At 44.5% G+C, this 16,100-nt stretch overlaps 1 protein-coding gene across 3 annotated transcripts in view; it reads left to right on the forward strand.

Annotated features, from left to right (window-relative positions):
* Positions 1-16,100, forward strand: part of LOC119165005 (corticotropin-releasing factor receptor 1-like) — a 329,918-nt gene that overhangs the window by 238,153 nt on the left and 75,665 nt on the right. The window contains exon 1 of one of the 3 annotated variants that reach the window (XM_075873609.1): positions 35-173. The exons of the other annotated variants lie outside the window; for them this stretch is intronic. The gene's annotated coding sequence lies outside the window, so the exon portion shown is untranslated. Of the gene's footprint in view, positions 1-34; positions 174-16,100 lie in introns of those variants that run through there. 3 annotated transcript variants of the gene reach the window in all.

Consider the following 16,100-nt stretch of genomic DNA (forward strand, 5'->3'; position numbering starts at 1 on the left):
TCCTCTAGTTAGGCTGTGGTGTGGTGGAAGACAAGTTCTTCCTTCTATCCAGTAGTGTCGCAAAATATCGCTGTATTTTCCGGCAATATCGTCCTTCCTCCATAGCCCGTCCCGTGGGGGATGCTCGGTGACCTCGAGTTCGAGCAGAAGCGTCGGCTGCCTCGGGTTAGAGAGTGAGTAAGAACTTTATTTTCGTCCAGAAGCGGCAGAGGCAGGGTGGGGCCGGAGTCCGGTGCTTGCTCAGTTAGGTGGCTTAACCAGTAAGGTGCCGAGAGTTACAGCGTCTCGGCGATGGTCCGGGCCTTCTGAACTGCTGCCTCGAAAGAACATCGGCAGCTTTCTATTTTTTTAAGGTTGGTAACAACTTTATTGTTATTCCGGCAGAGCTTTCACCGATCGGGCCTTAGGTCTCCCACGGGAGGACGTCGAGGCCTTGGCTGCGCAAAAAAGCGGCCCACCGTGGTGGAAGGGTATACCTGAGTTATCACCTTCCTGGTACTATCTCTGAGCATGTGGGCTAATGTGGCGAGCTCAATAAGGCCGGCCTGGCATATATTTTGTGGGTATGTGCTAAGGTATAGTCTGTTACACAGTGCCGGGTCGGGATATGAGCGTGTCTGCAGTTGCCCTAGGGCCACTGCCTGCGTCCTGTTCAGCTTGTCGCTGGACGGAGGAAAGGTGGGCCTGGTAGGGGGCCTCTATAATGTCATTGTAGCCCGTCAAATGATATTTGCTGTTGCTTCGTAGACGGCAGTCACCGGCTGACGTTCGAGAGTCGCAGATAAGAGAGCTTTAGCTTAGCGCGCGCAAGGTGGTACGTGCACAACGGCTAGCGTGCTGCGTACATTACAACTGAGGCTGCTTCTTACAGTAGACACATTAGAGAGTTTTAGTATTGCGTAAGCTGAGTACGTGGCGGCGTTGCGTACGTAAGGACGCCACGTTCTGCGTAGTGCGCATGCGCAGACCGCAACGCGCACGTATCGCGTTACGTACGCAGCCGCTACGTACGCACGCATGAGATGCGTGCGTGCGTACGTATGAGATGATCGCGCCGCTCTCGAACAAGTTCGCGACAGCGCGAGACTTCGTTTTGCGAAATGGGGGCATTGAAGGCAAGCACCGACTGGCTCTGTGGCTTAAAATATGGCCATAATCTGGCTATAACACTTGGATTGGCTCACATTGGCTGTCAACAACACGTGCTTCTATTTTTATCTACCAGATGACGCAACACGCTTTACGCTCGTTACGTACGCGGGTACTACGGCGTACTAAAAGCCGATTAATGGCAAATGACGCCACGTAACGCAAGGCGCTTGCGTGATGCGTACGTAGCACCATTCCGCAGTACTAAAACTCTCTATTTAGTTTGGCGTACCTAACGAGCCCACGTACGCAGCACTGCCACGGGAGAGAACTGCGCATGTGCAGTACGTAACGCATCGATTCCAGGGATGCGCACGTACGCCTAAAAAAAAGAAAACGTGGTGTGCGTAAACGTGACGAGGCGAATCGTACGTGGCGTGACGCTCTCGCGATATCTCGAACCAGATAGCAAAGCGGCTGCGACGGCGTCGAACGCAGAGAGCAACAAAGCGGGCCCAAACCGAGTATATTTTACTTTGAGGGACGATGTTGCGATGCTACCGCACGAGGGCGCTAAAAAGCACCCAAAAGCTGTATTATTTCTAAGAACCTACGTCTAGTTGAACCAAACGTATCTCGGTACGGTCAATACGCTGAACTAAAAGTGTTGTTGAGCGCTTCGCATGCAGCGCACGCAACGTATCGTGCCACGTACGTAGGCTTGTTGCGTACGCACAATTAAAAGTGTCTAGTATCAGTTTAGCGTACGCGACAACGGACACATGGACTGAGCCTAAATGTGAATACATTCGTCTTAGAGTGTCATTTAGCGTCACCTAGTGACTAAGCAGTAAACTACAGTAGCCAACTATAGTTGACACGAGTCAAGACACGAGACAAGCCAAGATTTCATGACCAGCTCCGTCCAACTAATGTAGTTGTTCTGTGGTCCGACTGTGGACATTCCGGGCGTTGAAAGGCATCCCCGTCAGCTCCTGCGTTTTCACAGTGATAACTGTCCAAAAACTACCGCGCGCGCTCGGGCCGAAAGCACCGAGTCGCTTCAGTGCGTTGTCTTGTGGGGCTGCACGTTTGCTCCCTTGTCGTGGCGTGCAGCCGAAGCGTGTGGACTTCTCGCCATCATCGTAAACACTAAAATATTAAAAAAAGGTTGATTTCAGCAAACTAATGGGCTCGCCCTTCACAAAAGCAGGACGGAGCTATCATGCCACATACTTTGTTTGAAAGCAAGGGTTCTTTTTTTCAGTTTTATCTTTATTTCTATTTTATTTTTAGTGACAATGACTTGCAGGTCTTCCGCGATCTTGATTATCACGGTTCGTATGCAGAGGCGAAAGCTACGCACATACACATTCTGGTGCTCTGATCCCTGCCACTCCGGGGTCAAAGGAACTAAATTTACGACCGCACATTATCTCGAGAAGTGCCGCCACCGTGCAACGATGATACCGAAGTCCTTGAAGCGGCCTGCATATATAAAAAGTGATGAACCGCCGCACTAAAGCAACGGAGGAGCGCTCGCTTCTCGAAAGTCGGGCACATCGTGTCTGTAACATTTTTAAAGTAAGATATCTCAGTTTTAATCCCTGCGTTTCTGCCAGCGGCTTTATGTGGCTTTCTTTCTTTCTTTCTTTTTCTTTCTTTAACCCCGGAAGCTGTTTTTTTTTTTCTGAATAATATGTAGCACGCTTTTATGGTCCTCGCGAAACGTACTTGTTTGGAGCGCACTCAGGCCTGCTGTTGGATGAATGCGTCTAACGAGGCTTTGCTCGAGAGTTTGGCAAATTATTTTCTTTGATGTATACGATGTTATAGGAAGATGTTGGTGCCTTTAGATGGCAAGGTTGCTACACTTCAGATTATATGTAAGGTGCTTTCTGACAAAAAAAAAAAAACTAACGTAAAATTATATTCGACGTTAGTCGTCTCGCATAAATCTGGCACTCCGTGAAGTTCGGCCATACGAGGAAAAAAAAAAGAAACGCGGAGGTAGAAAGCACACTGCAATGTAATACGTTTGCATTATTAATTGCCCAAATAATTACCCACACCCAAAAAAAATCCGAGCACTGCATACTTGCCTCTACCTTTCATTTCGGCCATGCTCTTCACCCATGCCATCTACCGAATGCATAGACTTATGAAACTCTAAGAACAAGAAAATAAGAAGAGTGTCGGAAAATGAACAGCCTTTACGAGTCGACTCCTCAGAGTTTTGTGTGTTCTCGTAACTTTACGTGTGTATTGCGGTAGATTGAACACCTAACCATTAGGCTTTGTTATATGTGCGAAAGAAAAAACGAATGATATATTGCTTGCTCATGCGCTGTCTTTGTTTATTTCATACTGTTTTTTACTGGTCGCGCAAAAAGGCTTCACAAGAATACTTCTGGCTACACTACTCTGCAGAACGTTACGTCTGAGTGTAGGGAAAGCGGTAAATTCGATTATGCGCATTCGCGATGCTGAACAAATAGAGAGGGTGCCTCCGCCATTTCTTTTTTCATAAGCGGCTCAGCTCGAATTCGGCAACGAGGATAAAATGCATCGGACGCTCTGGAGCGAAGCAAGGCGTTATACGACCGGAATCCATTATTGCTGTACCCAGAGAACCCTCACGAAAAGAGGGAACGGCAGACGCACGTATTTTTGCTGATAAGGCGGATAACTAAGAAAAGCCCGACTCGCTCTTAAGCCGCGCCAACCTGCCTTACGTCCGCCCCATATATATTCGTCTCTTCTACTGCCGATTTCAGCTTTGCAATTTTTCGTCCGTTGAGAAGAGCAAAATATATTTTCGAGCGTGAAATATTTGCTTAGCGTTGTTGTATAACGATTTACGAATTTCTGTTGTTCTATGATGCACTTCAATTCTGTCTACCCACTTCCGAATGATCCCCGCTTCGAGCTCGGAAAGCAGCGAGACCGAATGGTCCATCAATAAAGTATTTCCATCTATCTATTCGTACATCACGAGTATCAAGATAAAGGTGACGAAACGAAATCGCGTAGAATATGTGAGTGCTGCGTAAGCTGGATTTCCGAGAACGCAAAGAAGCAACGCATTATTTTCTTTTAAAGCTTTTTTTTTACCTTTTCGGCGCCTTTCGTGGTACCCGCAGTCGATTGGAGTGTTGTGATGAGGTAGTAAGCCCTCGATTGGTTCATATAAAAGGAATATCAGTTTTGTGAATAGCATCCTACACCCCCTCACTTTCTCACCTCCTGAATCGTGATATTATCTCCACCTATCGGTGAAGACCTACACTGGGCCGCATTAAAATCCGAAGGGCTAGCATCCTTTCTTTTATCTTTATCTTCATGTACGATCAAATTTCTCTTCTCGAACAACAATTTTTTTGCTTCACAACCAAAGACGCCGACACTGCTATTTCTGCGAAACATACTCGTTACAGCTCTTGCGTTAAAAAAAAAACCAACACCGCTTAGTGCTGTCATTATTCATGAGTTTTATGCCAAAATGAGCAGTGAACATGGATCGGCGTGGCCAGGGAGGGGGCTGAAGGTTTCAAGTCTTCTCTCCCTCTCACCCCTAAATTTTTGTATTTCTTCCGTATGTGTACATGCACACATAGAACCGCACGCATGAACATATATAACGTATGTTTGAGCCTCCCGTCCCGAAAAAAAAAATTTTGGCCGCGCCCCTGGTGGTGAGGAGGGGCTAGCGACTGCAAGTGCAGTGAAGGCGAGAAGGAAACCACTGTCTCGTCTCTGAACTCTGGTTGGTGTAGGGGTCTCTTATAGGGCTTATTCTTGCATCTCAGTAAGGGCGAAGTATTAAAGGAGCTGTGTACGCAAACACGTTTTCGATGTTTCGGTTTTTTTCTTTCTGTTTTGCGAGTAAGTGTACTTGCGCTTTGTTTTTGTTTCGTTTTTAAAACTCAATTTCTTTCGTTTTTCACCATCTCACAAGGGTAGCGTGCGAAGTGCGCCTCGCTATGGCAACCATCTCCCAATATTTTATTAAACGCGTCTCTCTCTCGCACTACGACGGCGATTGATCCCAAGAAAGGGCAAGTGCAGCGAGAAATCTCAAGCTTTTTTTATATTAATAACGGCCGGTCATTTCATTTTTCTCCTTTATTTATGTTACGAGAACGAAGGATTTGTTTTCTCAGAAACGAGGTCGTGTTGACAATTGAATGAGGCGTGTGTTTACGCAATTTCTTCGTGGTATAACAGGTTTTCCAACTGTTGAGAAACTGAAAATTCGAACAGTAAAAAAAATTAATATCCGGTACGTAATGTCGTGGTGAGCGAAGTTGTAGAAGAAACAAGAAAAAAAGTTGACCCCGTATCGGCATGGTAATCTGCAAATGTCGTCGAAAAACGATAGTCTTGCGTGTGGAGAAAGTGAACAAAACATATATTTGATGTTCTGCGCAAGAAAATGCGTGAATGGTATTCTGGAGGCGCTGCGTTAGAGTGCCTCGAGCGTGCAGCGGAGGTGAACGAGTGCATTAAGTCACGTCACACGTGAGGCATGACCGCAATCTGGCAGTTTTCTTGGAAAACAAAGTGCATGACTCTGAGACGGGTGGGCGCGCCAGTCTCAGAGGTGATGAGGTGTAGAACGCAAAACGACGGGTAGGTGCCACCACCGTCTCGTCGTAGCAAAGCGTTCGAAACACTCGCCTTTTCGTGAAAGCGTTGCATGGTCAGCGCAGCGTGATAAGCGCTACGGTCTTTAAAATTACTTATTTGTGCCTTTTCTAGTAAAAGACGCACATGCAGAATATATACGTGTTGTCATGGTGCCCCAGACATGCACGATAATTGTTTTTTAATTGACAATCGCACAAGTATGAACGCTAAATCTTGAGCAACATTGGTGGGCGCTGCGGATGGGGTCGGCCGTTTCAAGTACCTGGCGCCGTTAGGGGTAAACAAACAGACAAATGTACAGACAGACAGGCTAAAATTTTTGCGTCGAAGGTCCCCAAAAAAGACTATCGTCTTTAAAAGTTGGGAGACCCTTAAGCTCCGCCTTTATTAGTTTAACGTGATAGTGAACCTGTGCAGCTGTGACACTCTGTTGATGGTGTAGCCACTGCTGATGATCATCGATCATGCCTGGGCGCTTCGTAATGGGTCAGTGCCGTAGCCAGGTGGTTGCACACCGGGCTCGTGGACACTCCCAGCCACGAAATTTTATTTCCCAATGGCATACATGGCGAGAGTGACCGTTTCAAAAAGGTGCCTTCCCTCCTCCTCTCTAAAGTTAGACAAATGAATCCCCGAAAAGAGTTCTGCCTACACCCCTGTAATGCAGAAGAGTTGATATGAATTTATTATGACATCTTGGCAGCGCAAACAAACGCGGCTGGTCTTGTGTATGCACTTCATTATACTTTGTCCTTCTTCTTTTCGCTGCCAAGTTATTATAACGCCCCCGTAATGGGTGGCCCTTTCAAACACCAGCCCGTTGCGCAATTCATGTTTGGCGCCATGGCGCAGATTACATGCTTCCGCCACGCAACATGTGATGCGTTTAGGAGACTCTTCCCACCAGGGGTCAGTTTTTTTATTTTTTTTCAGTTCTAAGTAATGGCATTACGCTGTCGTATAACACCTACATCCCACGCAGAAGGCTATAGGTTCATTATTCACTCGAACCAAAAATTTTATTAGGGATTTAATTAGCATTTTTGTTGGTTTTCTGCTGTCCGGCTCGTCGAGCTTTCGTTCACTATACCTACGACGCCGGTACCGGAATTTCCGCGAAAGCAGCTTTTTATCGCTATGATATAATGATAATAATATAACGCTCGATATACCGATAATAACTATATATGTTGCTTTATACGTGCGGAAACCGTGATATGCTTAAGGGGCGCGCCGTAAATTTTGACCACCTGATGTTCTTCAGCGTGCACCTACATCTGAACACACAGAAGTTTAGCATTTCCCCAATGCGGCCACTGCTGCTGGGCTCAAATCCGCGACCTTCGGGCTATAGCGGCCGAGTAACTTAACCACTTCACCACCAGTATGACGGCATTGATATCAACAATACAAATAAATATTCAGTACCCAAGCGTGGTAGCTACTTCAGAACAATAGTTTGTGTCTGCTTAAACAAACAAGCATGAACAATCTCATATGCGCTATATTTTGTCGAGTGCTACCGTTTAGACGAACTCAATTTGTGTGCGTGACTACCTAAACTGTTTTCTTTTCAACGTTTATCATTATTTTTAATGCGCTCTTAATTACGCTTATTATTAAGTAGCATTTGTATAATTATGTGCAAGACATACGTGTTGTCTGGTTCAACTCAACTTACGTACGCGCCTACTTAAATTGTGTTCTTTTGAGTATGTATCATACCCACTTTCCTGCGACGCCTCACAAGTGAGGCTTGCAGTGTGTTCACGTGATAGTAATTTATAAAGCATACGTGTCGCCGAACCTCGCAATACATTCTCAGTCAACGTGCTTCAGTCCCAGATCTCAGTGGGCGATAGGGTGCTAAAACAAGCTGCGACGTGTGAAAATGAAGGCTCCTAACGAGAGCGACCGACGTTTAGTACGCGCCTACGCCGGACACGTGACCCTGGTGCAAGCAAATGAGCACCCGACATTCCGCAAAAAAAAAAAAAACATCAGACGCACAATTCAAGAAAAACGATATGCAATAGAGCAGATAAGTTAACAAGGGAGAATGAAAATTGGGAAATATGAAAGTCATTTTGTGTGTACACGTATGGGATGTTCCGCCTCTTGCACCGGCAAGTAAAGAAATATATGGAGGGGTGGAATGGTGCCGTGCTTCGGTTTGAAGTGAGGTGCTCCGGGCTCTGGCATAAAAACTAATGAGGCCACCTTTAATAGTGAGTAAAATGTTGGAGGTGGCCTCAATCGTTGACATTATGTGTCTTGTAGTAGCACTACCACCTCGTCGTTCGTAAACGCTAGCGTATACACTATATGTTCCGGGTTAAAGAGGCCCTCCTACACTGTTCAAGATCTCATTGTTTCACATGTTTTATTAGGGAGTTGCGTAGACTGTAGGTTTAAAAGATTATTGAAGCAAGAAGGCCGGCTATAGGGTCACGCAGTTCGAAATTATTTGGCCTAGAAAATTAAAAAAAAAACAATCAGATATACTCTTAACTCGATTTTCGCGGGCTCACATGACTACGTTTCTCTTACCTTGTTGCAAATGTTGCTCCGAAATGAAATGAACCGACAACTCTAACGTACGGGAAGTTTGCATTCCATATTGCCGGCTATTTTCCAAGGACGGCTATTTCCGAACGCATTGACGACGCCATTGCGACAGTAACAAACAATTTGGTACTTGAAGAGTGAACCGCAAGTACGAAACGAGGCAGCTCGTGAAATCTTCTATAATGTTTTGTAGTTTTACCGATGTTTTTGTTGCGACGGCACACGCATATATGAACGCTCTTACATTCGTTCCCTTCCTTAACGACGCCTGGGACGTCCTCAATGCGTATTTGCTTGAATTTGCTCGAAAATACGCTGAAAATAACTTCCTCTGCTTGGAAAAGAAGTGAAAATAACTTTCGTGCTTTCCCAACACACACGTTCCGTAAACATGCTTCAGAATACAACATGTAATATCGCAGTAAAATTGCGCACATCTGACACATCTGCGCACATCTGACAGCGGAAGCCTGAACATGTGTCCATCACAATTACTTCATCGCTTGAAGCCATCCACCCACTACAAGAGGCACACACGTTATTGCACCTAATTCCTTAGGCCGTGCATAGTGGGGATAGCAAGTTTGAGAAGATTTAACGCGAATGATGGCTCGTGGTTTAAAGCATGCTACTCATTACACAGAATGCAACCATTGTGCAAAAAAGTCATTTTCAACCTAATTGATTACATTGCACTATTCCACATTTCAAACTTCTCGTAACATCATACAATAAAAACTCGGCAGACCCGACGTACAGTGGGAATTGATGGCATGAGAAGCATGAATGAAGAATGTTCATATTCTGTTCTCTTCTGTTCTGTTCTGTTCTGTTCTGTTTTAACTGTTTTGCTGGGGAGAGGTTGAGGTGCCTATTGTTTCGGCTACTTCATATCACAAAGTTCTGCAGCCAAAAATAAAATACTACAAAACGGTACCCAAAAAATTAACAATACAAAAAAGAAGAAAAACATAATAGCACGCTGAAACCAGTTCAAATATCATGCCAATACACAGTTTTCTTCGCGCACTTCACGCAGTCATAAACTGCTTACACGCACACCTTACTAATATAATGTCAGTATATACATGACCACATTTTATATAATACCCATCTCTGGCTGTCAGTCATAGGCGCTTGTCCAGTCCGGTCTCCACTAAAAAGTCTGTCAGGAAGATTATTGCCTTTTTCTGGAGATGCATCTCAGGCCATATATCGCAATAAAATCAGCGCAACGTTAGAGTCGGGCGTAAATTATGCCATACATGACTTCCATGTCATGATTATGTTTGGACGTGTCATTTACCTTCATCGTCTACTCACGTCATGCGATACCAAATTTAGTATATGTGGAGCTAGCGAAACGGCTGCTATAGGGTGCTATGAACGTAGCATGTAATCACGGTTTACATGACACGTATGTCATGATTATCATGTTTGGACGTGTCATTTACCTTCGTCGTCTATTCGCGTCACGTGATATCAATTTTGGTAAACGTGGAGTTTTAGAAACAGCCGTGAGTGCATCATGAGCATGGTATGTTGTCATGTTCGTACATGACACGCATGTCATGATTATCATGTTGGCACCAGTTATATACCTTCGTCACCCACTCACGTCACGTAACACCAAATTTGGTACATGTGAAGCTAGCGAAACAACCACGAGCGCACAATGAGTGTAGCATGTAGTCATGTTTTACATGACACACATATCATGATTATCATGTTTGAACGTGTCATTTACCTTCGTCGTTCGTTCGCGCCACGTAATACCGCATTTTGTATATGTGAAGCTAGCGAAACGGTCACAAGCGCATCATGAGCGTGGCATCCTACATGACATGCTTGTCATGATTTCCAGGTTAGGGCCTGTCACTTATGTTCGCCGTGCAGTCATGTCATACCATGCCAGTTTTGCAATATATAATGTGAACGAAACCACCGCAAAAAAAACAAGACTATGAAATGTAAATCATGACATTCATGACATAGTAGGAACGTTTTTCATGTTATGATTGGTCACTTATGCTTGTCATACAGCCATGTTATGCCATACCAATTTTGGTATCAATACAATTACTGAAACCGCGAGGAGAGCTACAGATGGGTGTTCTGATGGATGGACGCTGACATTACTCCATGAACCACACTGGCTCACAGGCATTGCCACACGAGGCAGCGATCTCATTTCATCACACACGCTCGTACTCGTGCCATGCGCTGTGCACTTTCTTTAGCGGTGCCATCCTTCCCTGCGTAGCTTCCAGTGTGTGGCAAACCCATGCAACTCCACTGCTTCTTGAAGTATACGAGAACTTCTTGATGCAATCGATTGGTGAAGTGGTAGCAAAACAACAATTTGGGCTAGTTAGTAATGATGGCATTAAATGCGAAGAAGTAGGGCGCCGTATATAAGACAAGAACATACGTAGAGGGGGACAACACAAGCGCACGCTCGCAAGTTAAAGTTTATTGAAGATGGCACTAATATTTAGCTTACAAATTAAGCACGTGCCATGGTTCCTCTCGCTTAGAGAGTAAAAGGAACGAGACGACTTTCCACACTTCAGCGCACATGTGTTAACACAAAAAAGGTCAATAATCATGGAAACAAATGAGAAGTAAATTGTGGTGAGCATCAAAATGTCACCGCAGAGTGAGCTGCGCTAGCTTTTTTGAGGCTCATCACAACCGATAATCGTGCCACGTGCTTAATTTGTAAGCTTATATATGCCTTGCCTCTTCGATGTAACTCCAGTTGCGAGTGTCGTCGTTCTCTTCTTGTGTCCCTGTTTCGCAGTGCGCCTCGCTTTTCTCTTATGAATATTCGGTGATTATTTGGAAAAGTGATCCATATGACACTTTAATGGTGTGATGCCGAATGCTACGACACCAAAACTGCAATACAGAATCCACCCGAAAGCAGCGTTCTAGGGAAAGCCACAGTTTACTGCAGTCAAGCTCTTCCCTTATACGCATCCCTTGGGCAACTGAACAACGATTTTGCGTCCGTTAACTCCGTTGGTAATTTATAACCTTCACCAAGTGGAATGGTTTCACTAGGGAAAGCCGCAGTTTACTACAAACTCCTCCCTTATACGCATCCATTGGGCAACTGAACAACAATTTTGCGTCCGTTAACTTCGTTGGTTATCCATAACCTTCACCAAGTGGAATGATTTCACCAGGCAAAGCCGCAGCTTACTACAATCAAACTCCTCCCTTATACGCATCCATTGGGCAACTGAACAACAACTTTGCGTCCGTTAACTCCTTTGGTTATCCATAACCTTCACCGAGTGGAGTGGTCTCACGTTTGTTTTTAATGATTGCATCAGGACAAGGCTCGTGAAGTGGTGTCTCCGTTAGGACACTCTTCCTCTCAGAGCGGCTGGATGTGTCGCGGATCTTTGAGGGCCAGTGCTACTTGTCCATACCGAGAGGCGATGCGGGGACAGAATATAGATCGCAGAGCACGGACGTACACGTCTTCTTGTCAGGACCGATAATTGAGTGTCATGTCCAGCGGGGCTGGAGTGCTTGTCGAGGGCTCTCTTGGAAGGTGGGTTCCTCTTCCCTTTGTTTGGGAGGGGGGGGGGCTGTAATCGCTGCGCTGCGTCTTTATTTCATTTCGCTTGCATCGTAGCAGGCCATTGTGCGCATGCCATTGCTTTTAGTGCCAAACTATCTGAGCACGCTCTGAACGATTGAATTGTTTGTATTCTTGTGTGTTATATGCAAGAAATTTGACACGATTAGGAGGCATCACTTCTTTTCCAAAGTTTGCAGACATGCTCGTGTCTGCTGCAACAGCAGGCTGGGATGAGAGGAACAAGATGTGGACAGCAGCATTATCGTTGCAAAGAGCTTTTACAATTATAAGGCATTCAATGCAAATACACCGCCTCTGTTTATGACCATGTTGTCCCAAATCAGGTCGATATGTTGATTGATATGTGGAGTTTAACGTCCCAGAACCATCATATGATTATAAGAGACGCCGTAGTGGAGGACTCCAGAAATTTCGACCACCTAGGGTTCTTTAACGTGCAACCAAATCTGAGCACACTGGCCGACAGCATTTCTGCCTCCATCGGAAATGCAGCAGCCGCAGCCGGGATTTGATCCCGCTACCTGCGGGGCAGTACCCGGGTACTTTCGCCACTAGACGCCCGCGGTGGGATGTCTCACAGAAGTGCCACGACACTTCGTAAAGCTGACGAGAGCTGTGAAAATACTGGCTAACTTCAGTTTGATTACTGACGAACAATAGAATGTTTGGCTTCAGCGTGAGCAGATCGGTGAGTGCTTCGTGAGATATAAAGCTATGTGGCAGTAACGAGAAGAAGCTAAAGGGTTTTAAAACAGAACTAGCTACTAGTAGGTGGCAGCACCGTGTTGTTCAAGGAAAGCGTAGAAAATGGCCACTGTTCTACACGAAAGTGTTTTATGCCGGGGTCCACCGCGGCTTAGCTGGCGTATTTGCAGAACCTGTTCCTGTAAAGCGGGAATGCCGATACAAAACCACCATGTCGTCAGCATATTGAAATATGCTAGTAGATACAGCCGCGGCGAGATCTCCAACGTATAAGTTGAACAGAAGTGGACTTAATATTGATTCCTGTGGAACTCTGGCCTTGATTGAGGTTATACTTTTACAGTACAGTCCTATGGACACTAACTGTATTCTATCATTTATAAGAAGTTCGCAATCTTTTTAAAAAATGCCCACGAAATCCAGCCATAAAGAGTTTCGTTAATAATACACTATGACACTCGCTATCAAAAGCTTTGCTAACATCCACGAATAGAGCCCATACCACCTGGTTAACTTCTAAAGCAGAATTTATAATGTTTGAAACATCCTCTACGAGGTCTTGTGTGCCTTCCTTTATGAAAATGACTGTTGAATTTCCTTTGTCAGACTATTACCAAATGATTCACTCTACTGATCATCAATAGTTCCACAATACTCATTGACTTGTTTCAATACTTCATCGACAATATTTCTGTTGAGCACGTTGCAATAAAAATGTCATTGACTCATTTCTATTGAAATACCATAGCGGAAGTACTTTTTCAATGGCATATATATCGAGTTTATTGATGGCTTTTCAATTGAAAGTCGCGAACCAATTTTCAATTTTGGTCAACAATTTCCTCAAAGGTATTTTAATTTAACCATCATGTATTTTTATGTCATCTGTTGTCATTGCTCAATAACTTCTCCTTGTTTTTTTTTCTTTTCAATAAAACGCTTTGTAAGGGTTTACCTGGTATAAAACTATATTGCGCTTCTGATGTTATGTGATTGGCATTAAGGTACGTGAACATAGCTTGCAGGATGTCTTTTTTTTTTCTTGTATTCGTGAGATGTAAGGTAAAAAAGATAAAGGGGGTAATTTTCGTGCTTATTTAGTGCTGCTGCTTTGAACAAAGTATTCTAAAGCCCTTTCTCATTTCTTCTGGAATAATTCCACTGCCCGCAATATGATTGAGAAATGTTTAAGATGCACACTTAATAGCATGAAAGTTTCTGCGTTAAAAAAAGCTGAAATTCATTCAATACCTGCTGATTTTATAGATTTTAAATTAAAGAGAACGGAAATGAAATAACAAAGAACGGCGACAGCCACGTGTTCTCCTCTAGGTGTAATCGTATCCTAGAACTGCGGGTACATTTTTTCCTGTAGTTTTCCAGTATCTGTACAAAGGTGTCGTATAGGTGAGATGGAGAAGCAGTGCATGGGCACCAATGTAGTCGTCGAAAAGCCTTGGATCAACAATGAAAGTTTTTTTTTGTACCGTTTCTTTTTTTTATGTTTCCATCAGCTTAGGATAGTACAGCAGATGAAATAATTATCAGCTACCTTGGTTTCAATGACAGCTGCCTGTGTTATAAGATTGCAACAACGTACATTATTGTGGTCAATACAACATTTCCCCAATTTTCCGCATAAAATTTTTTTACGTGTCGGGAGATGTATGGCCCGTTCCAAACGCCACTTCGATAGAAGGTCGAGATAGTCAGCAACCAGGGGCACATCATGGCGAAGGGTATCAACATTGATGTCGCCCCAGTACAAGCATGTTGTCAAGAGAAAGGGATGATAGCGCTGCATCGAGTTCTGATGAAAACAATCGGATGTTCCGACGTTGGGGCTGATATATCGACAACAAAGTAATCAATAACTCAGCAGCGCACAGTCGCAAAGCGACCACTTCTGCTTGTGATAAGGAAAGCATCAACCTCGACACCAACCACGTGTCTTTTAAATATACTGCCACACCCCTTTTTCTGCGTTACGAGCGTGTGTATAAAAAGAGTTAATAACCTGGGAAGCGGATACGACGAAATACAATCCGCGGAAGCATTAATTTCTGTCGGCCCAAGGTTGTCACATATAGAGACGAAAAGTGATATCGGGGCACACAAATAATTCCAGTGTTTTCGGATGCTGTGGAGATTAACACGTTAACCTGTGAAGGCATTACTAAAATTCGAAATGAAATCGTGCGCTCTGAAAAAGCTACTAAAAGTAGGTGTGTTCCAAATGCCCATATTTAGACCAGTTTTTCGAGATCCCAATGAGTATCGATGTGGACGATTAGGAGAGCCTTTTACCTTTCTTGCCAGCACCTTTCTATTACTTGTACAAATTTATATTCTTTCTTTTTTCCTTTCCTGTCATGCGGGTTTGACGAAACATATCACGATTAGTACGAGTCAGGTTCTCATTCAAATATAAGCGAATAATCGGTGCCATACCCACCGTCACAAGTATTGAGACTCTTGCGAGAATCCAGTGATTTTTGTTTGGTTGCAACTGTGTGAACTTCAACAATGATAGCCGGAATCCCAGCGAGCGGGCAGTCTATAGGTATGAACTGCGACATGCGAAGGCTGAAATTCCATACCTAGCTTCTCGGCAACTTCGCCAAGCATGGATCTGAGGTTCTCGTTGCGCTCGACGGGCGAACCTTGCATCTCAAACTCGCATCTTCCGGTATACTTTTCAGTGTCATTGTTTTCAGCACTCACGGAATGGATGGCTGAACTACATGAGCAGAAACTGTGTTAGACAGTACCTCACACCGAGCTCGAAGTTGCCCAAGTTCGTCTCGGCTATTTAAGGCAGCCGAGGCGAGACAAGTTCTCATTCTCCTTTTTTCAGTGTTCTTTTTTTTTTCGGCGCTGGGAGCCTTTCACGAGCGCAAGAACAGAAGCGACATGAATCAGAACGTTGCAGACAGCTCGTATTGTCTGGAAGGTAAGATTGCCAATAGCTTAAACATTGCAGGAGAGTTGGCGCTATGAGAATGCGCAGTGCATGAAGGTGAGCCTGAAATAATTTAATCCCTTTTTATTGAAGTGCTTAAGCTTATCTCTTGTTCTCCGAGTACTTAAGTTGAGATTAACCGTGACCGAAGTTTCGCGCGTCGACGCAGTGTTCCCGCATCATGTGTTTCCGGGTGCACGAAAGAGACAGCTTACTGGCGAATGACGAAAACGTCACCGACCACGCGTCGCGCATGCGTTTTTAGTCTTGAGTGGTACCAACTAATCTCGTTGATTTAAATGCCTTACTCGTTTATTCAGAAGGTGATTAGGCCTAAACAGCAAACGGAAGCAGAGCCATCACTTTTCTCCTTTTAATTATTACTCAATTCTGTGCTCCTTTTATGCATTGTCTCGTCTGGTTGTCCAACGCCGTGCTCAGAGGAAGGCCACTCAACATTATTTTTTCTGCTTTTGTTCTCGCGATGTCAATTGCCACATTAGGAAACCG

Source organism: Rhipicephalus microplus, chromosome 9 (genome assembly GCF_043290135.1).
Source record: "Rhipicephalus microplus isolate Deutch F79 chromosome 9, USDA_Rmic, whole genome shotgun sequence".
Taxonomy (NCBI): Eukaryota; Metazoa; Arthropoda; class Arachnida; order Ixodida; family Ixodidae; genus Rhipicephalus; species Rhipicephalus microplus.